At 43.9% G+C, this 25,461-nt stretch overlaps 1 protein-coding gene and 1 non-coding gene across 2 annotated transcripts in view; one reads left to right on the top strand and one right to left on the bottom strand.

Annotated features, from left to right (window-relative positions):
- Positions 1-21,820, bottom strand: part of CPNE4 (copine 4) — a 690,441-nt gene extending 668,621 nt beyond the window's left edge. The window contains exon 1 of the mRNA XM_070386976.1: positions 21,641-21,820. The gene's annotated coding sequence lies outside the window, so the exon portion shown is untranslated. The remainder of the gene's footprint in view (positions 1-21,640) is intronic.
- Positions 33-104, top strand: TRNAS-GCU (transfer RNA serine (anticodon GCU)). Its single transcript has one exon. It is a non-coding gene; the product is annotated as a tRNA-Ser (tRNA).
- Positions 21,821-25,461: the final 3,641 nt, after the last annotated feature.

Raw genomic sequence — 25,461 nt, 5'->3', positions numbered from 1 at the left:
TCGGGACTTATCATCATTATTATTCCAGGGCTTCCCTGGTGACTCAGTGGTAAAGAACCTGCCTGCTGATGCAGGAGACCCAGGTTCGATCCCTGGGTAGGGAAGATCTTCTGGGGTAGGAAATGGCAACCTATTCCAGTATTCTTGCCTGGCAAATCCCATGGACAGAGGAGCCTGGCGGGCTAAGTCCATAGGGTTGCAAAGAGTCAGATACAACTGAGCAACTAGGCACTCACGCATCATTATTATTCCATGTTCATAGATAATGGCACTGAGGCCCAAAGAAATTGCATAACTTGCCCAAAATCATGCGCTACTAAGTGTGGAGTCCAGACATGGACCCAGGTATTCCAGCTCCAGAGCTCTTCTGCTCTATTTATACCATAGCTTTCTAACAATGCAACAACACAGGTGATCAGCACATGTTTGGGGTAGATGACAGTAGTGACTCTGAGAGAAGGAGAACAAACTAAGAGATCTGGATTGAAGCTAAACCAAACTGTTCATGACTGCCATGAGCTCACTCTGCACACTCTCCTGGGTGGGGAACCCAGGACTATCTTAAGGGCTCTGCACCCAAACTCAGCTCTAAGAGGGTAGCTGCTACTGGAGGAGCTGAAAGAAGGCCTATCTGCAGCTCATAAAGAAGACCTTTCTTCAACCACCTCCCAGGCCCTGGATATGTGCCTACAGCTGGGAACAGTGCTCTCTCTGACCCTACGAGAGCTTTCCCTAAGGCAACAGAGTAGAGAAAATGGCCGGGGCAGTCCCTGCCTCCTCTCCACACCTTCCCAAGATCCTAGGGGAGTACAGGGGTCAGGCATTTCTCAGAGACTTGGGTGAGAATGAGGGGCAGCTGAGAAGGAGAGGTGGGAGGAGGCACCATCAAGCTGGGCTACAAATGGTAGCTTTGTTCATTAGACCATTTGGTTTTCCCTTTCTCAATACCCAAATGATTTTTCTTTCCTTTTTCTTTCTTTTTTACTTAAAATATTTTTGATTCATAAACTATTTTAATCTCTTCTTTTGTCTAACACTGGCTTCGGGAGCAGGAAATACAGTCTAATTACAGTTTTGACTGCATCCCATGGTATATGAGAAGACTGCACTTCTAGTATCTTTTAATATACTATGTACTTGGCTTCTTTCACAAAAACAGTTATTTAATAGTTTTCAAGCAACTGAATAGCTTTTGATTAGCTTAGCACCCTACACCTCTCCAAAGTCATTATATGGTGTTATGTGAATGTCACGGGCAATAAGTCTGATTGCATTTTTTAACCGATAATATTTTTCAAACAGACCCTAAATATCCTAGCAAAAGATCTCTGTATTCGTGAGAAATATTTATCCTCCAATTTAAAATTTTTTCTGAAACATTTTGTTAAATCACTCCTAATTAAATGTGGCAAAAAAACTGTTTCCTTTATTCTGCTGAAAACTATTTATCATTGCTTTCTTTTTCCTACATATTTTGATAACAGGCTGCACAGATTCTGTACATGTAATTATTTCTAAGAGTCAGAGAACCTGTACTTAGATCCTGGTTTGTCTTTAAAATCTGTTGATCACATTGGTAGAAATCACTTCACATTTCTGGACCTAGGTTTTCCTTTTTGCATAACATGGGGAGCTGAATTAAAACTTTCAAAATTGTCCTCTGACAAGAGCATTCTAGGACAGCTTTCAGTTAGGCTTACATTTACCACCAGGGTCATCATCTCCCTTCCCCTTCTGCTCCAAAGTAACCTTTTAAACCAGATTATGAAAGAGAAGATCAACTAGATCCTGAGAATCACCACACTGTTCTTGAAAAAGAATTCTTTCTTCACACACACACACAAACACACACACACACAACATGTGACATATACGATGCCTGAATGTGAACTTTTCAATAATCAAATGTAATGGACCAATGAGAAAATTTTAATTCTGGACAACTAGCAAGTATTTGGTGAAGGAATTATTTCTTTTACTTAGGGGCAAATATCAAAAGCCCACATGCCTAGGAGGATCCCAGCAACCCTGTATCTCCCTGGCAATGTTGCCAAAGAGGCTAAGCTTTGGAAAGGATCCAATGGAACAATCAAAGAGAAATTCGAGACTCAGAGGGATTAAACTTAGAATCTTCAACTTCCACAGCCCAGGTGTCACCACAGTATATTAGTCAGATTTGACTCAAGTCACTGCCAGGAAAGACCCAGACACCAGGGTAGGTACAAAGCTCAGCAGGCATCTTAAAAATCAACTATTTCTTCAAGGACTCAAGATGCTGGAACAAAATAATACAGATTGGCTTCAACTTATAATACCTATCTACTATGAAAACTTACAAGAACAATGGCTAAATGTACATAAAATGTGCAAGAAAAATGGGAGTGTTTCCTGGACAGGACTCAATCACACTGGACAAGTCACATAAAGAATGACAATCCAAAGCCTTGACTTCAGGTGCTCTGAGACCTCCAGCATGTTAAATCATGAGTCCTGAAGCAGTGCTCTGGTTCCAGAGGGCTGATAAAAAATTACTGTTGGAATTTCAACCACTACGCTGGGAAAGATGGTTCAATGCCTTCTCTTCAGTTTAAATATCCCCTCCAAGTAGCTCCTTACATGTAGCAGAAAGTGACCAGTCTGCTGATCAGAGCAGGGGCTGAGACACACCAGGTGCTTCCCCTGAGCACGTCAACAGCTGAATTTAAAATGTGGGAAAAGATACAGAACTGGAGACAAGATAGCCATGACCAGGAGAGAAAGACAGGTTCCCTGGACTGGAACTTTCCCTTGAAAATGTAGGAGACCAAAGAAAAAGACCAACACCACTGAGATTTTACCCACGTCATTCCCCTTTCCTGGACTAAAATTCTCTTTCTTTCCAAATATGAAAACGCTATTTGGAACCCCAGTTTACACTCCTTCTCTCTAAACCTTTCCCAAACCCACCTATTCCACAAAAACTGCTCAATTCTCCTAACTCAAACATGTCTCGTTTCACTCATCTAACAATAATGCTTATTCTGTCTTCTGGCATCTCACCTTCTTGTTTGAAGACATCATGTTATCATTCCACTATTATTTAGCTTTTCACATATTTGTACCTCAATTCCTAAATTTGATTTTAATCTTCCTTCCTGAAAGTGAAGTCCATAATCATTTTAGCTTTTTTTCTCTAAAGGCAGCTGTTCAATATATTGATGAAGGAAGGAGCAGGGGAAGGCAACACAGTACAAAAATGCTCCCTGGTAGGAAGAGCTGGACCCAGAAAGGGCACCAAAATTCCACTCCAGCTGAGAACCAACAGCACCAGGCAGACGCCTGAACACATCTTTTGAAAGCAGGGACGGAAAGGAAGAAAGGATTGAAAGAAAGAGTACTGGGAAAAAAGTGAGGAGGGGAAAGAAAAATAGAGGGAGAAAGAGAGGGAAGGAGGAGAGAAGAATGAAAGAACGGAAGGAAAGAAAGATGGACAGAATGATAGAGGAAGGAGCAGGAGGGATGGAGGACACATCTTACCCTTGAGCTTCCAGGTCCTCCATGTTCATTCTTCTTCCCTCTCTATTTCCAAAATATCTCTTGGGACCTTATAAGGCACCCAGCACCTAGTTCCAAGCTGCCTGACGCACGTGCATAAAGATGTGTGGGAACCACTTCCAAGGCCAATTTGCTTCACTGGTAAGCAACCACTATCTCCTGTGAGCACAGCACCCCTGGTCTAGGGAAGCAGGTCCCAGAAACGCTGTGTCTCATGACCCAGGGCTTGGAGCTCTGGAGGATATCTGGGCAAAAGCCTGGGCACTGCTGGCCCTCCACCAGAAATGCGGCAGGAGGCCTTCTCCTCTTATTTGTGGCAGGGCATCACATGACGCATTCAACTCTCTAGCTTCCTGGGCAGCCCGTCAGGGAATCAGGGCCCCTGGACTTCACAGAGCGGGGGCAGGGAGTGCCCTGAGGACAACCCCCAAGGCACTGCCCTCACCCCTCCTGCACCTGCTTCCTCCAAGCATCCCCAGGAGCTGAGGAGCCAGATGCTCAATGCAGACTGTGCCCCAGACAACACAATGCATAGCTATTTATGGTAATTAAATGTCCCCAGTTCCACTGCTCCCTTTTCCTCTAAAAGAAATGCTACCATGTCACAAGTTTAATGTAGGTAGTTTTTCAAAGACATTTACCATGAAGAACACATCCACTGCAGAAATAACGAAGGGGTTCTTGATGGGAAAAGAAAAAGGTCTCAGCCTCAGGGAGGTCTATAAACTCCTGAAACTGGATGCAGACTTTTGTGTACAAGTAAGTGTGTTCAGTTTTTAGGTGAGAGAATCTATAGCTTTCAGTAGATTCTCCAAGGGACCTGTGACCCAAACAAGAGGAAAACTACCGACATATACAAGGAGCTTATCAGTGAAGGGGAAAGGGTTCGGTTATTTGCCAAAAACAACAGAATTTCACAGAGACGCATTTCCTAGAACTAACCAATTTTGCTAAGATGACAGTTGAATTTAATACTAGTTTTTTAAGGAGTCTCCATACTGTCTTCTATAGTGGCTGAAGACATACTGATGGCTAATAAACACATGAAAAGATGCTCAACCTCACTCATTATTAGAGAAATGCAAGACAACTGGATTTTAAAATAAGAGCTTTCCTCCCCTTCCATCCCTCACTCAGCGCAGCTGTCTTTGGGCCTGTTTGTCTGTCCCCATGAGGCCTGCAGCAGATCTGCTGAGGATGGCAAGGGAAGGCCATCGAAATGTGTGCTTGTGCTTCATTAAGCGCATGACTACTGGTTCATCACTGCTCTGGATGAAATTCCAAATGAGCAAACCTTGAAAATGCTTTGCCTTCCATCCATTCAACTGCACTCTCCAGAAATAAAAAGTGGCGGTTACGGTTTTAACATACCACATCATTGTCTTGAAACATAAAATATACTAGAAGAATAACCATGGAGCTATGTGAAATAGTTAAGTAAGCTCTAACACAGCACTGCTGGGGTATGAAGAAGAATCAGGGCAATGTACTTGAGCAAGCACTGAAACACAAAATAATAGGAAAATCTGCTTTATCATTTTATTTTTAAAAAGCCATTAGCAGACACGACAGCTATTAGTCACTCCTCACATATGGCATGGCTGTCACCTTTATGAATCATGTTTTTATCTTGAAACGATTGTCCTTTATTACCTTTCCTTTTGCACGTTCCTTAGGAGTTGTAAAATCAGAAAATAGGAGAAGCTCTGGGATTCTGAGTGCCAGGATCAACATTTAAAAATAAAGCAAGCAAGAAAGTGTGTTACAGTTTTAAATTATGTACAATTTTGTGAAGCTGAGTATTAGCACCTTCATTTCCAAGCTTTAGAAAGCATGCCATCTCTTCTACTGTAGGACTTTGCCTCAAATGCACATGAAATCTTCTAAGCCCTAAGTATTAAGTAGCAGAAATACTCAGATAGCTCTTATTTCAGATGAAGGACTTAAATAACTGATTCAAAGTAATGGGCATGGTATTGCATCAGTATGTAATACAATATATCTGAAAAATAAATTTGATAAATAAAGGTAAATATACATTCACGGGAAACATGAAGATACACATATAAGGAAGAAGGAAAGTTTGCAATTAGATACTTACTTTTTAAAACAGAACAACAGAAGCAACCAATATAAAACTAATGACCCCAGAGAATGTGCTTTAATTTTCTCACTTGACCTAATCATGCAATTTCCTGAACTGCAACTTTAGCCACTCTTCAGCAGATCAATCCCTCTACCTCCAGTCCTAAGATTAAAAAAATTTCAGAAGTTCTAAGAACTACAAGCTCTTAAAAATTAAAAATCTAGAATGAACAAATTCTGCTTTTCCAGCAGGACTAGGCAATCTGTCGCTGCAATATGCCTCCTGGCCATGGAGCTTAAAGGTATCAGAGTCAGAACACAGCACAAACTGCATAGTGCTCCATGCTGGTCCTGTCCTTTCTACCCTTCTCTTCCCAAAGGTTCCTACACATGAAAGCCAAGAGCAAGTGAGCAGGCCTCCCCTTTCTCAGCCCTGGGCTGCTCACATCCTGCTTGACCTTAGCCTTCAGACCTGCCACCGTGATTAAGTGTGGGATGGGAGGAGGCAGGGCCACTCAGCTGAACCCCAGTGCTCTGAGGGCTGCAATTCCTGAAAGGAAAACCAAGGTGCAGCCTGGATGCAGATGCAAAGGCTGAGGCTCTGCTTACATATCAGCAGAGGCAGCCTGTCACCCTCCCAAACGAATGAATGAATAAATGATGACCCCACAGTCAACTCTGTGGAGCTAAGCAGATGGAAACTCTGGCTATCTCCTTGGGAAAGGAGACCATAAGAACTCCAGGTCCTAAAGGAAGGAACAGCATAAGCTTTGAATCAGTAGTCTGCTGCCAGATCACACGATGGAGCATGAGCCTTTCTCCCCCATAGCACAGCTCACGTTTCTCCCTGAGTGGAAGACTAATGCCATCACCTCTCCCTCCCTCCATCCCCCACCACATCATCCATCTACCACTCACCACCCTTTGGACTGTGATTTGGGACATCTGGCACGTACCCAAGGTCACACCACGAGCTGCAGAACACAAACAATGCTCCACAAAGCAACCCGAAACAGCCATTAAGCATAATTTGGATGCTCTCAACTCTTAACCCTCCTTGTTTCTCTCTATATAAGACACTCGATACTCAGTAGCATCAGATGGTCATGCTTTCTGACATTGCCTAATAACTCTGGCTCATGCTGAATGAACGTGACTGATGAGGATTCAAGAGGCTGTAGCTGTCACTTTGCAGACTAGGGTGCAAAGCATAAATGTTCACCTCCTCTAATATTTTAAGTTTCCACCTAAGTAACCACATTGCACGCTATGTGCTCAGTCACTTCAGTCATGTCTGACTCTTTACAACCCTATGGACTGTAGCCCACCAGGGCTCCTCTGTCCATGGTATTCTCCCAACAAGAATACTGGAGTGGGGTGCCATTTCCTACTCCAGGGGATCTTCTTGACCCAGCGATCAAACCCAAGTCTCTTAAGTCTCCTGCATTGGTAGGCAGGTTCTTTACCACTAGTGTCACCTAGGAAACCCAAGTAACCACACTGCATCTCCCTAAATAAATGCTGTGTCTTCTCCCCAACTTAGGGAAGACAATGTTCCCATGATGTCAGGTGGATTTCCATGATTCCATGTGTTCGCCGGGCAGAAACTGAGGCTGACTGTTGGCAAGGTAGACACAGAGCAGACATGGAGGGTCAGTGGGCAGGTCTGGTTTTCCCTGAGCCCCATCCCTGGACAGGGAGGGCTGGTAAGGAGCAGAGGCCCAGCTACCTTTCATGGTTGTGCCTGTTTTTTTTTTGTCTTTTTATTTTTTGGCCATATGGCTTTCAGGATCTTAGTTCCCCAACCAGGGATTAAACTCATGCCCTTGGAAGTCTTAATCATCAGACAGACAGGCAATTCCTTGCGCTTACTTTAGAAAATAGGGGTTCTAATGGCTGAGTAATACTCCATTGTGTATATGTACCATAGCTTTCTTATCCATTTGAATCAGTTCTAATGAGGTGGATGAAACTGGAGCCTATTATACAGAGTGAAGTAAGCCAGAAGGAAAAACACCAATACAGTATACTAATGCATATATATGGAATTTAGAAAGATGGTAACAATAACCCTGTATACGAGACAGCAAAAGAGACACTGATGTATAGAACAGTCTTATGGACTCTGTGGGAGAGGGAGAGGGTGGGAAGATTTGGGAGAATGGCATTGAAACATGTAAAATATCATGTATGAAACGAGATGCCAGTCCAGGTTCAATGCACGATACTGGATGCTTGGGGCTAGAGCACTGGGACGACCCAGAGGGATGGTATGGGGAGGGAGGAGGGAGGAGGGTTCAGGATGGGGAACACATGTATACCTGTGGCGGATTCATTTTGATATTTGGCAAAACTAATACAATTATGTAAAGTTTAAAAATAAAAGAAAATTAGAAAAAAAAAAAAAAAAATAGGGGTTCTAGAAAATGGACCTAACAACCTGCAAAACCAACAGGATTCATCACTGAGAGCTGCTCACATGAGCCCTTGGACTCAGAAACAGAATTCTGGGCAAGAAGCTCATGATTTACAAATAGCAAAAGAAACTCAACTAAAAGGATTCACAGGAGATGGCCCCTCAGGGGATGTAACACAGTCTCCCGTTTGATGTGATGGTGAAAAGGAGATTCAACTTGCCTCATGCCTTGGATATTCCTACAATTGCCTCTTTCCAGGAAAATATTTCCTCTAAAATGTTACAGTCACCAGGCAAAACATGCCCTCTGCAGAAATGCCATGTGAAGGACTCCATGTTACCTCAGGTCGACCAACAGAGATGCTTGGTGTCAAAATTCAGCCTTTAAGGAAGATGATGAATGATCATCCAGCATCACTCATTTTTTTCATTTACTTCGATTTATCTGTGGAACGTGCATGTGTCACACAAAATACCTGGATAAACATTTTAAAAGTTTCCCCATGAACCACTGATCCATATGTTTGGTGTCAAGAAGACCACACAGTCAGATGACTGGAGGTTTCTCTTTCCTGCTTCTCATCCTAGGGTCTGCTGCTGCTAAGTCGCTTCAGTTGTGTCCGACTCTGTGTGACCCCATAGACGGCAGCCCACCAGGCTCCCCCGTCCCTGGGATTCTCCAGGCAAAAACACTGGAGTGGGTTGCCATTTCCTTCTCCAATGCAGGAAAGTGAAAAGTGAAAGGGAAGTCGCTGAGTTGTATCCGACTCTTAGCGACCCAATGGACTGAGCCCACCAGGCTCCTCTGTCCATGAGATTTTCCAGGCAAGAGTACTGGAGTGGGGTGCCATTGCTTTCTCCGATCCTAGGGTCTGCTACATTTAAATAACTGCACAGGTCTTGCTGGAGAAGCTCCCCTCCCCTGACACCGGTTCATTGGTTTCTATAAAAATAAAAGGAGATCTGATCTCATTGATCATCCACCAAGAATTGCATTGAGTTATGGCAGCTCTGATTTGGTGATTTTACTCAGTAAAACTTAAGAAGCCCATAAAACATTCAGAGTCAGGCAGAGCATTCGTATCTGAACAACCACAGACCATTACACACAGGGGGAATGTATCTACTAGGCCATCTCATGCTCATTAGACAATGAATACAAATGATGGGAAAGGCAGTATTTTAGTCATTAACCCACAATTAAACATGATTCAGCTGCCAACATTACATACAAACTGCTAGACTTGAGTCCAGTCCTCCATCTATTTCTCTCACTGTAACGAGACAGCAAGAGTGATCCCACAGTGCTTCTCTGGCCATGGCATTTGCCCCAAGGAACACTGAAGGCAATGCATGTCAGTAACTTGTGTGAACTGTAACTTTTTACATACCACCGGCTGGGATAGGGACACTTCGGTGAACAATAAAGCCACCACATCTTGTTTTGTTCTGCAATTGGTCATTTAACTGTTGCTTTTCCTTATCATAAACACACACACATTTATTTACTTAATTTAATATTTATTTGGCTGTGCCAGGTCATAGTTTTGGCACTCAGAATCTTTAGTTGGGGGCATGTGAGATCTAGTTCCCTGACCAGGGATAGAACCTCGACCTCCTGCATGGGGAGTGCAGTCTTAGCCCCTAGAGCACCAGGGAAGTCTCACAAACACACATTTGTGATTCCAAAGCAGGTCAGCCCTGTCTTTAGGAAGCCATCAGCACTAGAAGAAAAGACTTGTGCTTTAAAAAAATAGTTTAGGAGAAGTTTCTTATCTTTGATGGCTTACAGAAGTCATTAAAACAAGTCAGGGTTTAGAGCATAAGAAAATGGTACTATTTGCAGCCTGGTTTAGTGTAGCAGTGCTCAAAGTATGAACCACATTGTTTTATATTCTAATACTGTAAATGTTGATAGATATAACCTAAGTAAGCAAAAAAATCTTTGAGGTCTTTAATAATTTATGAGAGTATAAAGGTGACCTGAAACCAAAAATCTAAGAACCTCTGCTTTAGTGGAGGGATTGTACATTTTTGAGTAAAATGATTTTTAAGGTTGTCTCCTTTGTTTCCCACTAGCTGTGTAACCTTAGTCCAGTTACTTAACTGTCTGATCTTCCATTTTCTATGGATCAGACTAATCACCCTCATAATTATCTGCTCAAGCATGTTTCCCTGATTATGTCTGTGGTGTTGATTCCATATCCCTAGCACCTAGCACTGCACATACATGACAGGGTCTCAATAAATAATTATGAATTGATTGGTGGGGCAGTTGTGAGGCTTAACTACGATAATATGTGTAAAGTGCTGCTGAGGTACCTGGAATATGGCAAATGTCACAGGTGCTCAGTAAATGTCAGATCCCTTTTCTCATCATCAACACTATTCTCAGTCACACCCCACAGGAGAGAAAATTCACAGATTGTCCAAATAAAGTGCGTATCTAAGGCACTGGATCTCAAAGTGTGGTTCCCAAACCAGCAGCATCAGCATCACCTGGGATATTGTCAGAGACACAAATTATTTGACTCTAACACGATACCCTGGAGCAGGCAATGGCACCCTACTCCACGACTCTTGCCTGGAAAATCCCATGGATGGAGGAGCCTGGTAGACTGCAGTCCATGGGGTCGCTAGGAGTGGGGCACAACTGAGCGACTTCACTTTCACTTTTCACTTTCATGCATTGGAGAAGGAAATGGCAACCCACTCCAGTGTTCTTGCCTGGAGAATCCCAGGGACAGGGGAGCCTGGTGGGCTGCTGTCTATGGGGTCACACAGAGTCCGACACGACTGAAGCGACTTAGCAGCAGCAGCAGCAGCAGCAGCAGAAGCAACACTATACCCACCAAATCAGAAACCCTGATGGTGGGGCCCACAGACCTGTGCTGTAACAAGAGGCCTGCAGGAGATTTCCTGATTCCTTCTCCAGCATGAGAACCATGGTTTTACAATATGAATGGGGTCTCCCTAAAAAAAGAAAGCTTGTGCTAGTAGCATTGTGGATTTGACAGTACAGTGTACCCAATATGCTATCTGTTGCTGGCTGCCCAGAATCTTTTGAGTGAAAATAGGAGATATATCCCTGGAGAAGAAAATGGCAACCCATGTCCAGTATTCTTGCCTGGAAAATATGGACAGATGAGCCTAGCGGGCTAAAGTCCATGGGGTCATAAAGAATCAGACATGACTGAGCATGCCCCGCCCCCCACCACACACACACACAGGAGATATATAAATACAATAAATGTCTGATGTGAGGTCTTGTTGGGCAGAGTGATTCATTGTGTATTCTGGCTGTGTATCTGGGGGCCAGTGCTAAACATACTTTGCATTTGAAGTAAATCTGGAATCAGCAGGCGGTTTTACCTTGGAGAAACCCTAGCACAGTCCTTGAGTCATCTCTGTGGCTAGGCACAAAACTTGTGTGTGGAAACAGAGGTGAGGGGGACGGAAGGACGGTGAATGATTGTGTTAGAAGCTGTGAGAGCACACATTTTACTGCTAGTTTCTACTGTCCTGTCACACACTTCTAGTTTTCACAACTCCCTCACAACACAGCAAACCACTGCCTTTAGGGTAATTGCTCCTAAACACTAACCTTTGAGGGATGCCATCAGCCAACAACTGACAATCTGAGGAATCTCCATGAGCCCACAATATGAGCAGATCTTGGGATGCACATATCTTCTAAGGCTCACAGCAACCCCAGGGCATAGGCTCTCACATTATTCTCATTTTACATCTGTAGAAATTTACCTTCAAGAGATTAAGCAGAGCTGGAATTCAAACTCAGAAACACTAATGATTCTACCTACCCACTCAGAACACAATATAATAGACCACATTTTAGGTAAGGGCTATGATTCAAAGTCAAAATGATTTTTGAAAAAATTCCCATAAATTGTTCACCAAGTATAATACATGACATTATAACATCATACAGTAATATATCTGTACAATGTCACACATTAGATTATATAATAGAAAGCGAGCAATCAAAATGCAATATGAGTATTTTTAACAAGTAATCGAGGGTGTGGAGTTTACTTTGAGGAAATTAAATGTACCCTGCAGTTACTAATGAACCTGACTCAGATGCAAGGATGTAAGATAAGGAAACAGGCACACATAGAAGGAACACCCTACGTACCAGAAGGTTCTAAGCACTCTGGCCACAGCAAGCAGCACACACCATGACCACTACCCGACGAAGCCCATGGTACCCTGGGGTGGCAGGCACACTCGTGCATACCAGTGCCACACAACGGGCTAGAGAGCAGCCATTCAGGAGGATGTGAAAAGGGAGGATTTGGGCCTTCTTGACTCAGACACAGAAGGACAGATGAGATACAAAGACCACACGAAACATGGATTTTAAAAAAACACCCTGGTTGAACTCTCCTACACTGTTTGCAGAAATGTAAATTGGTGCAGCCACTACGGAGAACAGTACAGAGCTTCCTTAAAAAACTAAAAATAGAGTTGCCATATGATCCAGCAGTTCCACTCCTGGGTATACATCTGGGAAAAAACAACACCATAATTTGAAAAAAATACAGGCATCCTAATGTTAACTGCAGCACTGTTTACAATAGCCAGGATGCAGAAGTAACCTAAGTGTCCAACAACAGATGAACGGATAAAGAAGATGTGCTACATACATACACGATGAAATATTACTCAGCCATAAAAAAGACTGAAAGAATGCCATCTGCAGCAACATGGACGGATCTGGAGATTATCAGGCCAAGTGAAATAAGTCAGACAAAGAAAGGTAAATATTATATGATGTCACTTATATGTGGAGTCTAAAATATGATACAAATGAACTTATCTATCAAATAGAAACAGACTCACAGACATATACAACAGACTTGTGGTTGCCACAGGAGAGGGGGTCAGGGAGATGGATTGGGGGTTTGGGATTAGCAGAAGCAAACTATTATACAGAATGGATAAAAAACAAGGCCCTGCTGTATACAAGAGGGAACTATAGTCAATATCCTATGGAAATGGAGATACAAAAAAACAAAAACAATTCTCTGGTCCTGAAAATGGGATGGGGGCACCCTAGGTTTGAGTCTTCTTCCTCCCCCATTTCCAGTGCTTTGGCATTAGTCCAATTATTTATAAAATAGAGCTAATATCTAACCCATGGAATATGTATTTGTAGTGATTTCAGGTATTTATGGAGAAGGCAATGACACCCTACTCCAGTACTCTTACCTGGAGAATACCATGGATGGAGGAGCCTGGTCGGCTGCAGTCCATGGGGTCGCTAAGAGTTGAACATGACCGAGCGACTTCACTTTCACTTTTCACGTGCATGCATTGGAGAAGGAAATGGCAACCTACTCCAGTGTTCTTGCCTGGAGAATCTCGGGGACGGGGAGCCTGGTGGGCTGCCATCTACGGGGTGGCACAGAGTTGGACACAACTGAACCGACTTAGCAGCAGCAGCAGGTATTTATATTTCTATAGTGGAATAATCTTTTCTGCAAATGTGTTTTATCTGAAAGAAATTAAAACTCCTTTTCAAAAAGCATTATATCCCCCTTTAATCTTCTCTAGGAAGAACAGAGCAGGAATGGAAGACTGAGAAAGACCAGTCCAGGTCCTCTGCTGCCTTACACAGTTTTATACTCATTTTTACAAATGAAGAAATACAACTTGAGAGATTTAGTAATCTTCCCAAAACCAAACAGCTGTTGAGTGGCAGAACCAGGATCTGAACCAAGTCTGTTTACCTTCTAAGCCTAAGCCCTTATCTTAAAAAAACTCAATAAATATTTATCTTTATCAATTATGTTACAGCCTAGTGATCCAGAATAAGAGTGAGAGAAAAAGAAAGAGCATTATTAATGCAACTGATCAAACTTTCTGGAGCAGCGGCCAGATGCCTGGCCCTGCTTGGGGTTCAGCAGTGAGCAAGACAAGAGGAATTCTGCCTCCTGGGAAGCACGTAGTTGGGAGGAGAAATGGGTGCAGGTTGAATAATGAATTTCATCTTGCTGGGCCTCTGTTTCCTCAACTGGAAAATGGGAAGAGGTGTTCCTAATTTTATGAGATTATAATCAGCCCTCACATTCTCTGATTCCGTATGAAGTGTTTGTTTTCCTGTCTCTTTAAAACTCAGCCACACTATGAAATGTGATGAATGTTGTTAGCTGCTCCCCAAATCAACTGTTTCCACCCTTTTTCTCTGGTCAGGCCTTCCCACCAACATAATTCGCAATCAATCAAGTCACAGAACCTACAGGGCACCAGCAGAAGAATGACAACTCTGGTTTTCCCGGAGCGCTGCTATCTACCTGGCCAAGTAAACTTAACTCACCTGGCCCAGCTGGCCATCCCTGGTTTCATATGGACACCATCTCAGACTTCGCTGGCGGGTCAATAGTTAAGAACGCACCTGCCCATACACTGGATTCGATTCCACGTGCTGCAGAACAGTTAGGCCCATGCGCCACAGCTACTGAGCCTGCACTCTGTAGAGCCCGAGACCTCCAACCACGGAAGCCTGTGCACCGAAAGCCGGTGCTCCACAGCAAGAGGAGCCACCACAGGAGAAGACTGCACACCCCAGCTAGAGTGGCCCTCACCTACCCCAGCTAGAGTGGCCCTCACCTGCCACAGCTAGAGAAAGCCCTCGTGCAGCACGGAAGGCCAAGCACAGCCAAAAATAAATAAAATAAAAGTTAAATTTAAAAAACCCCACCACCTCCGGCACAAACCTTGTTTCCCCATATTGTCTTCAAGTGACTCATTGAAATAACTGCACAAATAAAACAAAGACATCAAATCAGGCATCCTCTGTCCCCAGTGCCTACTAATAAACAGTTTTCCCCAGTGCTTACTAATAAACAGTGTTCTCTCACTTTAATGATAAAGTATTTCTTTCAACCATTCTCCTGCCCTCGTTATTTTTCATTTTTGTTATTTGTATTGACCACATCTGTAATACTTGAAAAACAGAACCCTGATTTAGGTTGTTTCAGACCCAACCTTTAGAAGTAAGGATTTTGCTGTTATATTTCTCTTTCCTTTAAAAATCATTTTTCTGCTTAAGTGAAATTAAGTCAATTATATAGGCATTTATCTTAATGATATTCATGAAAACAACACATAGAGGGCAGTAGTACAAGTTGGTTGGACTTAAGAACCTCTATTAGCACAGTTAAATATACATATAAACCAAAGCACATGCTGAGAGAGATTTCATCCCCTTTTCCCTTCCTCAGAACTACCCTCTATACAACAGATTCCTTAAAATGTAGGGAGGTGAAAAAACATGAGTGTAAAGAACTTGAGAGACCATTTCCCAGGGTCTCTGAGACAAAGCAAATGACTCAGTCTCTTTCAACCCACATGGTTATTCATCTCTCTCTCATAATCACCATCTGCCCCTCAAGCCACAACTCCAAACCAGGGGAACTCCATATTGACTGATTCCAGTACCTAACTCAGCCTAGAGCATAGAGGCTGTGTTCAGCGATTGTTCGACAGATGGATGCGTGAGACCCTTCTGCTGAAGAGAGGGGTATGGGGACAGGAGGAAAAGGCTCAAATGGAAAGGGAAGAAGGAAGTTTAGGGAGAACTCTCAAGAGAAAGTTCAGGGATGAGCACAGCCTGCGCACTGAAAGACCACTTCTACACACTCCACATTCACCACCACAAGCAGGCCTGCAGCTTGCAAACCTGCAAGCCCGAGATTCGAGTCAGGCATTTCTGGGTCTGGAGTCCTGCCTCCAGAGAAACAAAGGGCTGTGAGGCTGTAGACAGCGTGTCAGGTATTCAGGCACTAGGACCCAACCAGGCTATACTGAAAGCAGATCTCTGTCTCCTCTGTGAAGCAAGGCGGTTTGAGCCAGAGAGTCAGAGGTGTCCCGTAACCAACCCCTCTCCTCTGGGCATTTCCTTGGGGTTCTGTCACCCCCATCTCCAACCCCACCTCCCAGCCAGGAGGTCCGGCCTGGGAGCTGCAGGAGGGCTCCGCTGGTGCTCCGGCGCCCTCTAGCGGCGGCCCGCTCTAATGCCATCTCTCAGCCCTTCCTCCTTCCTCCCTCTTCAGGTCTGGGGATGCACTCGCCTTTGGCACTAGCCCTCCTGATTTTGGTCCTCTTCTCCAAGGAAGTGCCCTACAGAGGTTAGCATCTCTTGAAGAAGGAAGCTTTTTTAGTCAATACACCTTAAACCTGAGAAGGTTGCTTCTAGAATTAACCTTAAGTACTACATTTTCCTCCTAATGTTTGAAGCAGCAGCTCTAGTTTTCTAAGTCAGAAGAAAGTCAGCAATATGATGTTCTGAGCCAGAGAAGGAAAAGCAACATTTTAGAAAGTTTGTTCTTTTTGAATGGATCTTCCATTTAAGACAGAATAAAGGATTCCCCTGTGGATTTTCTTAAACTGGATACACATAAAATCTCTATTTACTTTATTGACTCAATTGTGACATTTAAAATAGACAGTTAGGACTGAGCATGAGCAATTCTTCACAAAACATGCACATTAACAGGGATGGCTGCAGACAATGACTTTGTTCAAATTGAATCACATCTATTGGGTAAATATTGCACTGGCTCCAAGACAGAGCAAAATATTAAGACTCAAGACAGCCAATGAAGGTAGGAGAGCCCTTCCCCCACCATCCTCCCCGACTTGGACTTGGTCAAGATCATCAGTACCCATGGCCACAACCACAGCAATTATCTCCAGGGAATGTGAGTCTCTTCTCAGAATCAGGAGACTTGCTTAGTAATCAAGAGGGTTGCTTAGTGAGTTCCCTGATCTTGAGCATGTCGTCTCTCTGAGGCTCAGTTCCCACATCTGTCAAATTAAACAGCTGGAGTCAATAGATGATCCCTAAGCTCTCTTCTGGTTCTGACAGTCAAAGAGTCAAAGTGATATAATTGTTGTTCACAGTTCAGAGATAAGCCCACCACAGCCCAGCTTAGAGGGGCTCCTCCACCCATACAAGGGCACCAAAATCACAGGACAAAGATAAACCTTCCCAACTAAGTCATCCTTATCACCTTCCACTCTTCAAGACTTGCCTTCAGTCCTTCTCTGTTTACTCAGTTCAAAAGCTAGTGGTTCTCAAGATGCTTTCGCTTTCCCAAGACTACAACTCCAAAGAAAAGACTTCCCAGCATTTGTTAACTTAGGGAAAACATATACTATATGTCATATATATTTAGTAGTTCGTAGCAGAAAGCTCCCACATAAATGTGATTTCTAGTACAGAAAAGACTAAAAGTATATGTAGGCATTACTATGTTTTTACTCTGCAGTCACAAGTTTTAGCAGATTGGTTGAATTTAATGCTAACTGAGGTTCTACTATATATTGTCTATTTCAAATAACACAGAAAATATAACATTTTGCCTGACTCATTGATTGGGCTTGATTTTACCAACCTCCACAAGAACTTCTCACTCAAAGAAAGGATATGTTACTCCAGCCCCCTTAATTTTGATAACATGCTTCCTCAAAAGAAAGACCATTCTAGAATTTTTAGAACATGCTAAAAAGAATTAAAAGTTCTATAATCTGTCTTTACTATCTACATTCAATCAGAAGAAAGGCAAAGTTAAAGGCAACTCTATTATCATATACTGGCAGGTCAGTTTTAATGCACTATAGGATGGTTTTGCATTGGAGAAGGAAATGGCAACCCACTCCAGTGTTCTTGCCTGGAGAATCCCAGGGACGGGGGAGCCTGATGGCTGCCATCTATGGGGTCACACAGAGTCGGACACGACTGAAGTGACTTAGCAGCAGCAGCAGGATGGTCTTGAACTATGTGACATTTTAAGTGCATTGAAACTTTTCTTTATTGATAGATATTTTGTGACTCCAATATACTGGCTACTGCTGCCAAGGAAATATGACTTTGGGTTACTGCAGGGATCCAAAGAAGCTTTTGTTTTTTGTTTTGTTTTGTTGTTGTTGTTGCTTTTTATTAAATATTAACATGACAAAAATGGAAAAAGTAAATATAGAGAATAAATTCAGCCCCTTTTCAAAATGCATGAAATACAGATCCTCTGGTCACATCTCTGATTTAAAAATACAAAGATTTGTGAAGTGACTTTCCAAACTGGTTTAGAGACTTTCTCTCAACCAGTGAGGCTGGTACCACCAGGGTTCTCTTATATTTTTGTTCTGGATTGAGGCCCCTGTGAAAGTATGGGACACTGATTATACACAATATTAACTACTAACCACCAATGTGTTTACCTCCAAATGGAAAAATCCTTTCTTTATGTGAATAAAGGTGGTTAAAGGTCCAGTGTATTATATTTCAGAAAACTTGCAAAGAGAAGATGCATGGTGCAAACTCTATAAATAGCTTCAGCTGAGTTTCAAAAGATTCCAATATAGATGAGAATAAAGATTTCACCATTGACCTATTTTTTCCCCCTCTGTGATTCCTTCTAGCTAGTAGAATCTAAAGGTTTTCAGTCATGATAGTGGACTCAATCATTGGATAATGAGAAGGATACAGCCTCTATTTCCTGCAATACTACATAAAACTACTCTGGAAACAGATAACAACTTTGCTTCCCACTAACTAAAGTACAATATTTTAAAATCAGATGCCCACATGCAGATCAAGAAACCTGTCGGATAAGGCATTTTTAAATCAGAACTTCCAGAAGCAGGGTCTCCTTCAGACAAATCAGTGATTCAAGCAAAATGCCATGCTACTACCAGAGACCTGAAGATAAACAGGAAGTCTGTAACAACCTAGAGGGGTGGGATGGGGAGGGTGATGGGAGGGAGGTTCAAGAGAGTGGGGACATATGGCTGATTCATGTTGATGTTTGGCAGAAACCAACAAAATTCTGTAAAGTAATTATCCTTCAATTTAAAAATAAATAAATCAATAAAAAGAAACACACAAATCTCAGAGCAACTATTTTTAAAGAGATATTCAGAAACTGTAGGAAACTGCTTGTCTTATGCTGGGAAGCTCACTGCTCCCAATAAATTATGCCAGGATGAGCACTCACAGGAATGATATAGGTTTGACGTCCGTGAACCTTTTCACAGGGTAACACATTAGCAGACCTTTGGTTCCATTATAGGAAAGCTCTTCTGATTGATGGTTTTCCTGGTGGCTTGGTAATAAAGAAGCCACCTACCAATGCAGGCGACTTAAGGGATGAGGTTTCAATCCCTGCGTTGGGAAGATCCCCTGAAGAAGGAAATGGTAACCCACTCCAGTATTCTTGCCTGGGAAATCCCATGGACAGAGGAGCCTGGTAGGCTAAGTCCATGGGATTGCAAAAGAGTCAGACACAACTTAGTGACTAAACAACTTCTCATTGAACCAGTTAAAACCAGCCCAGGATTCAACAGCCACTCCCACTATGGAGGGATACTTCTTTTTATGTAATGCTTAAGGGAAATCACCTAGTTTTCATGTGGTTTGAGTTTGGTCCTATAAAATCCTCAGAAGTTCCCTCCAGAGATAAATGAGGAGATCCTGGCCTTTATTAATATGCACAATGAACACAAGTGTCCTGGCTGGACTTGCCAAACCTATTTTTATCCACCTCTCTACATGTAGGTACCTTTCATCTGCTCTGAACTCAGACCTATCTATTAGAGTAACTTTGTCAGTCTTTAAAAATGGACTGATAATAAAATGAATTTAACCTAGAAGCAGAAGTTTAGTAAGGGAAATGAAAACATCAGAAGTTATCCAATCACAACCACAGCCATCCAGAGCTCTGTCTTATCTGCTGGGTAATAAAAACAGAACCTTCCTAAGCTTGAAGAACATCAAATGAAGTAAGCAAAGTTGTTTGCCTCTGGCTTTTGAGGGGATCGTTATGAAGCATAACCAGTCAGTCAGTTCAGTCGCTCAGTCATGTCCGACTCTTTGTGACCCCACGGACTGCAGCATACCAGGCTTCCCTGTCCATACCAACTCCCAGAGCCTACTCAAACTCATGTCCATTGAGTTGGTGATGCCATCCAACCATCTCATCCTCTGTCATCTTCTCCTCCCGCCTTCAATCTTTCCCAGCATCAGGGTCTTTTCAACCAGTGTACAAGAAGTACAAAACAATGGCATGGATTTGAAACACCTGTGTTCTAGGAAAGTTTTTTTTTTTTTTTTTCTTCAGGGGTGGGGGGAGTGGGAAAGCGCAGGGGGGAAGGTTGTTTTAACATAAAGCAAAAAAGTAAAACACAAAACCGGTCTTTGAGAACAGAGATTGTTTTTTTTTGTTGTTGTTGTTTGTTTGTTTGTTTGTTTTGAGAACAGAGATTGTTAAGAGGGCAATAAAGAGAAAGAATGGGGAGAAAAGCACATCTCCTCTGAAGTGAAGGTAGCTTTTCCAAAAGAATAGGGTTTAGTATCAGTTTCAGGAGAACACTTTAAAATACCTTGGACAGCTCAAAACTCCTGGTTAGGGAACCAAAAACCAAGTGAGCCACAGCAGTGCTTTAAAAATCCTGGCAAAGCAGCAAGAGGATGAGGAGCTGGTTCTGCATAGTTTTGAATACAGGAGGAAAGAAGCAGAAGCATCAGCTCCAAAAGGCATTAAAATCCTCTGGTATCAATGGGTCAGTTGCAGGGGGGCGTGGGTGGAGGGTATTTCTCTCTCAAAGTCTCCCGGGACACTTACCCCTCAGTACACCACCGCTCTACCATTCGCCCTTCCTCCCTCCACCTCCGGTACCCCGGGAGCAACACTTTTTAAGCTCGAGCCCCTAGGGACCATCTCTTCAACCTGGATTCTTCCGGGAGCCTGGCAAGTTCGGAGGCTGGAAGTCAGGCTTCCAAGGCCGCTAGAGGAGCAGTGGGACCTGGAGGAAGCGTGGGGGAACTGAAACCTTTAAAGCCCACCCTCGTCCTTCAAGGCGAGGGAGGAACGGATCTTCCTAACAGCACTTTTCAGACGTCAGCCTCCTCCCCAAACGACGGTGATCATTACACACTTGACCCCGCAGGTACCAACTCCTAACTGTCCCCTTCAATTTCACCCTAAGGGTCCTTGGGCTTCTGTGACCGCTTTGGTCCCTACCTCTTTAGTGGGCTGCGGCCAGCGCTTCTGAGGTCCCTCAGTCCCAACCCCGTTCCCTCCCCGTGGTACTTTATTTAATAGAGGAGGGAGTGCAGAGGGACGTGGCTGAATCAAGGAAGCTGAGGACCAAGGATGAGTTTTAAGCCAGAGAGCCCGAAATACAATTAAGTATCATCGCACCCTATCGTAAGGCGGGTAGGGAGGAGGAGGGGAGGTTAGGAGGCTGAGAAGCTGAGCCTCACCGCGGCGGTCCAGCCCCGGGACCCCGCACAACCCCCAACCCCATCCTCCTCGCTTTCCCGCCGTCAGGAGGATAGATTCTGCGCCGCCAGGTCCCGATTCCCTCTGGACTAGCAGATCTACCCCCTCCCCAACCTCCACCAGCCGAGCCTGCCGGGCGGAGGAGAGGGGCGAGGGGAGGGACCGAAGTTCCCCTGGACCAAGACGCTGCGCGCAGCTCTTCCTAGACAGCAGCGCCGGCTCGGAGTGAAGCCCCGCACCTCAAAAGTTGGTCTCCGGCCGCAGCCCGGTACGCGGTGCAGGGTCCCGACCAACTTACCTGGCGCGGGCCCCCGAAGGCGGACTGGGCTTCGGCGGGCGACCTGAACGCAGCTGCGGTGCGGCCGGGGGCGGGGACGCGGTCGGGCTCCGGGGGTCGTGCCGCCCTCCCCTCGGGCTCTTAGGCAGCTCAGCAACCGCTGATCGAAGAGGCGCCGAGCTGGGAGTTCGGGCTGCGCGGGGACCCAGGCTCCATGCCGGGGGCGGGGGCGGAGCCGCTCGGCCCTCGCTCACCTCGGGAGAGGGGTGGGGCGCTGGGGAGGGGGGCGGAGCGGGAGGGAGGAAGCAGGGCGCGACCCCGCGGCGGGGAACTACGGCTCGGCAGAGAGCTTCCACCTTCTGACGAAACCCGCGGGCCCCACCGCCCGCGCGCTGCAGGCTCTGAGGCCTGGGAGCGAGCGCCCCCTGGGGGCCTCGGAGGAGGGCGCGGCCGGGAGCCGAGGGCGCTGCCCCGCCCTCCGGGAGCGGATCCTGAACAGCTGTTGAGTCCTGGATAGCGGTCACACTGGTGGCAGCTGCAGCCCTAGCTCCACGAGAGGCCCAGTCGCTCACCTCGGAATCCTGGGGTCAAGTTACCCTAGAGACCTCCTCTTCATTTCAGAGGAAATCGGAAATATCTGGAAAGAGGTAGCAGTGATGCTACTCTTTGCACCCATTCCTGGAAACTTCTTGGATGGATGCTCAACTGCCACCAAAAGCGGTGACGAGATCGCTCATCTCTGAATCCTCTATGTCTACAAGACTGCTTGGCATATGGTAGGAGCCTGGTAGTTATTTTTTAGTAAATAAATGCATGAATAAATGAATGGACATTGAGGCTCTTTTTCATCTCATAATATCTTCGGGAATACATCCACTTTACAAATAATATAAGATAAAGAAATGCTTGGGGAATACCACTGCTTAAAAATAAGTATAAACATGCCATCTTATGTTAAGAGGTCAACCATGACCACATGTTATGAAGCACTTTAGAAAGAAAGTGTAACTATTGACTTTTCTGCTCCAAACGAAGGTCAAATTCAGGCAAGTGAGTGAGTGCTTCAGGTGTATACTGTGAGCTGCTCTTGATTGTTTCCACAATTGTAGATAAACTAGACAGTTACGTTCTCTCAGCATAGAAGGTATTGTCAGAACTACACATTGGACTTCAGAATCCATAAGGTTTAGAAAAATTTGTTTCTGTCCGATTTGGGATGACATGGAGGATATTACACACAATGTGGACAGGGAGACAGGGACATAGCTGCGTCTTCCTCCCCATCTTCTGAAGGCACGTCTAACAAGACCTCTCTTCATTTAAAGAGGTTATCAGCCAAAGACTTTTACCAACCACAGTGTTCTAAATTTCAAAGGCCAGAAAAGAAATAATTGGATGAGGAACAGGTACCTCACTCATGGTTCTGTAGAGCCAATTAGAAAGATCTTTGAGAGGCAGAGGAAGAGACTTCAGAAAGAAAAATATAATATTTCTCTTCCCCCAGGTTACCTCTCAAGTATGCCATTTTTAAGGTCTGGAGACCTTCAGCCACAACTTAGGGAGCTTTTCTGTATAGTAATTGCCTTTGATTCACTTTGATTGGAGAAACTTGGATCAGGTGGTTAAGCACAAGTCAATCATTGTGGCTTCACAGGATTCCCTTGATGCTATGGCCTTCCACAGAGCTGGGGAGCATTCACTGCACTCTGCTGCACTTCTAGAGCCGAAGTGGAGCTCCGCCTGATCCACAGCAACTGAGCATGAGACACAGGATGGTTCCCTAAAGGAAATTCATTGTCATACTACAAGAAAATGAGGAATAGATGCTGTGCAGGCAAAGTCAGCATATGTTTACTGAATGTGGAAATACTAAGTAAGAAAATATTCCTTTCCAGTTTAATAAAGAAGTAGCCTTGGAGATGAAGTTGAGCTGGATTGAATTTGCAAAAATGAGGGAATGAAAAAGGAAAGTGATTATGTATTTCCTTGCATGTTGGTTGTGTCCTCTGAAATCTAAGTCCCATGAAAGCAAGTGATAGTCTGTTTTGTTGTCTTGTGATCACAACCCTGATGCCATTACAATATCTGTCACTTAGCAGATAGTCAATAAACATTTGTTAAATTTACAAAAATGCCTTGGAGTTTATTAAGCACAAGCATCTTATAGGAAAAGGAATTAAGATGAGAGAAAAGGCATTAAGGTATGTTGATCATGTACTATTTCCAGGCAATCTGTAAGCTACTCTATTGACCATCACCAATTGCCCACATAGATTTTATTATCTTTACAAAAAGCCCAGGGTTTGGGTGTTCAGAATGCACAGACCAGAGAACATAGTGTTGATGGAAGCAGGCTCTGAAAGCACAACTAAAAATGACATACCCAGGAACCACAGAGCAAATTACAGACAGAACCACAGAGAGAGTCCAGTATAACCATTGTTAGTCCCTGTGCTAAAGGCACAAACACACAAACTGAACACAGCGCCACTACTTGTGACAAATATGGTTTCCTCTGCCAGCAGGCTTCAGCTCCCTAATTAGAAACCGTTGCCTGCAAACCAGTGTGCAGAACACACGTGCAATTCTATGCCAGAAATTTGGATTTTATTTTTCTCAAGGAAAAAAATTACACTGAAGGTAAATTCAAAGAGGCTCTCTGCCAGGCACAGAAAGCAAAATTCTCTTCCACCTTACCCATGAAACTAACAGTCCAGCCCATCTCTACAAATGAAGATCTATAACCAGCTCATGAACTCAGGTCACAGTCACTACAAGTTTGCTGGAGTCCCTTCAACAACCGTTACATCAAAACCCCCGATCTGTATCATTCACCGCCTTCCAACTCTCCTCTTCATGGATTCTGAGCTGCTGGGCTCTACAGACATAGTTAAAACGATCTAAAGAAAGCCACAAGGTCACAGCACCACTGGCATTCCCAAGCCGCAAAAGGAGCCTCCAGTTCTGTGCAGATCCTCTCACTGGGTCTGTTTGATAACAGAAGGGGAGGCATTTGCTTACTGTCCTATGACGGTATGAAAGGCACCCCTCCCATCAGTGTGACAAGTGCAATACTGGAATGAAGCCAGGAAATGAAAAAAATGGGGATTCTTACCAATGCAATTGATCCCATTTTTTTAAGGGTGACAGATGATGAAGGGGAAAAACAGACAGAGAATCAGTGCCCTGTATTGAAAACCTTGGATTCTTCCCTGAATGAGTCAGGGTGAGCATTTTGTTTTGAAATTGAATTCCTATTTTCGTTTTTTCTTTCTTTCTTATCTTTTCTTTTTTACATCCTCAACCAGTCAAAGAGACTGCTATAAATAACAGGACTTATTTTGGAGACTTTGGATCAGAAAAGAATCTTGCATTCCTCCCCCTAGGGTTATTTATATATATAAAATGTGTTCTTTTTTCTATTTAGGTGATTTTGAGAATTGACTGATATGTCTTCCTCTGGTGTTTCTATATATGCCTGAAATGGGTTGTGTTACTGGAAAGCAGAGAGGAATGCTCTAAGAAAGTCCTTCTAAGATGCTGAGAGTCAATAGAGAACTGATACACACATTCCAACCTTGTATCAAGATGAAGACCTCAGGCACCTGTCCACCAGTCACAATCTCCCAGGCATGAAGGAGTGCCCTATTCTTTTGTCTACCAATAGGTGGCATCAGAATCCCTTTAGCTCTTCATTGCTTTTTAAAAATCATTGGCAGAGAGCATTTTCTTTCTGGGATTTTATATTTTACCATGGGTGACACTTTAAAAACACTAAATTATCTTTCTATTGTTTCAGAGCAGATTATCCCATTTCTCTCTTTTTTAAAATGTACTTTATT

This window comes from Bos mutus, chromosome 1 (genome assembly GCF_027580195.1).
Source record: "Bos mutus isolate GX-2022 chromosome 1, NWIPB_WYAK_1.1, whole genome shotgun sequence".
Classification (NCBI taxonomy): Eukaryota; Metazoa; Chordata; class Mammalia; order Artiodactyla; family Bovidae; genus Bos; species Bos mutus.
This window is presented reverse-complemented; position numbering and strand designations above follow the sequence as displayed.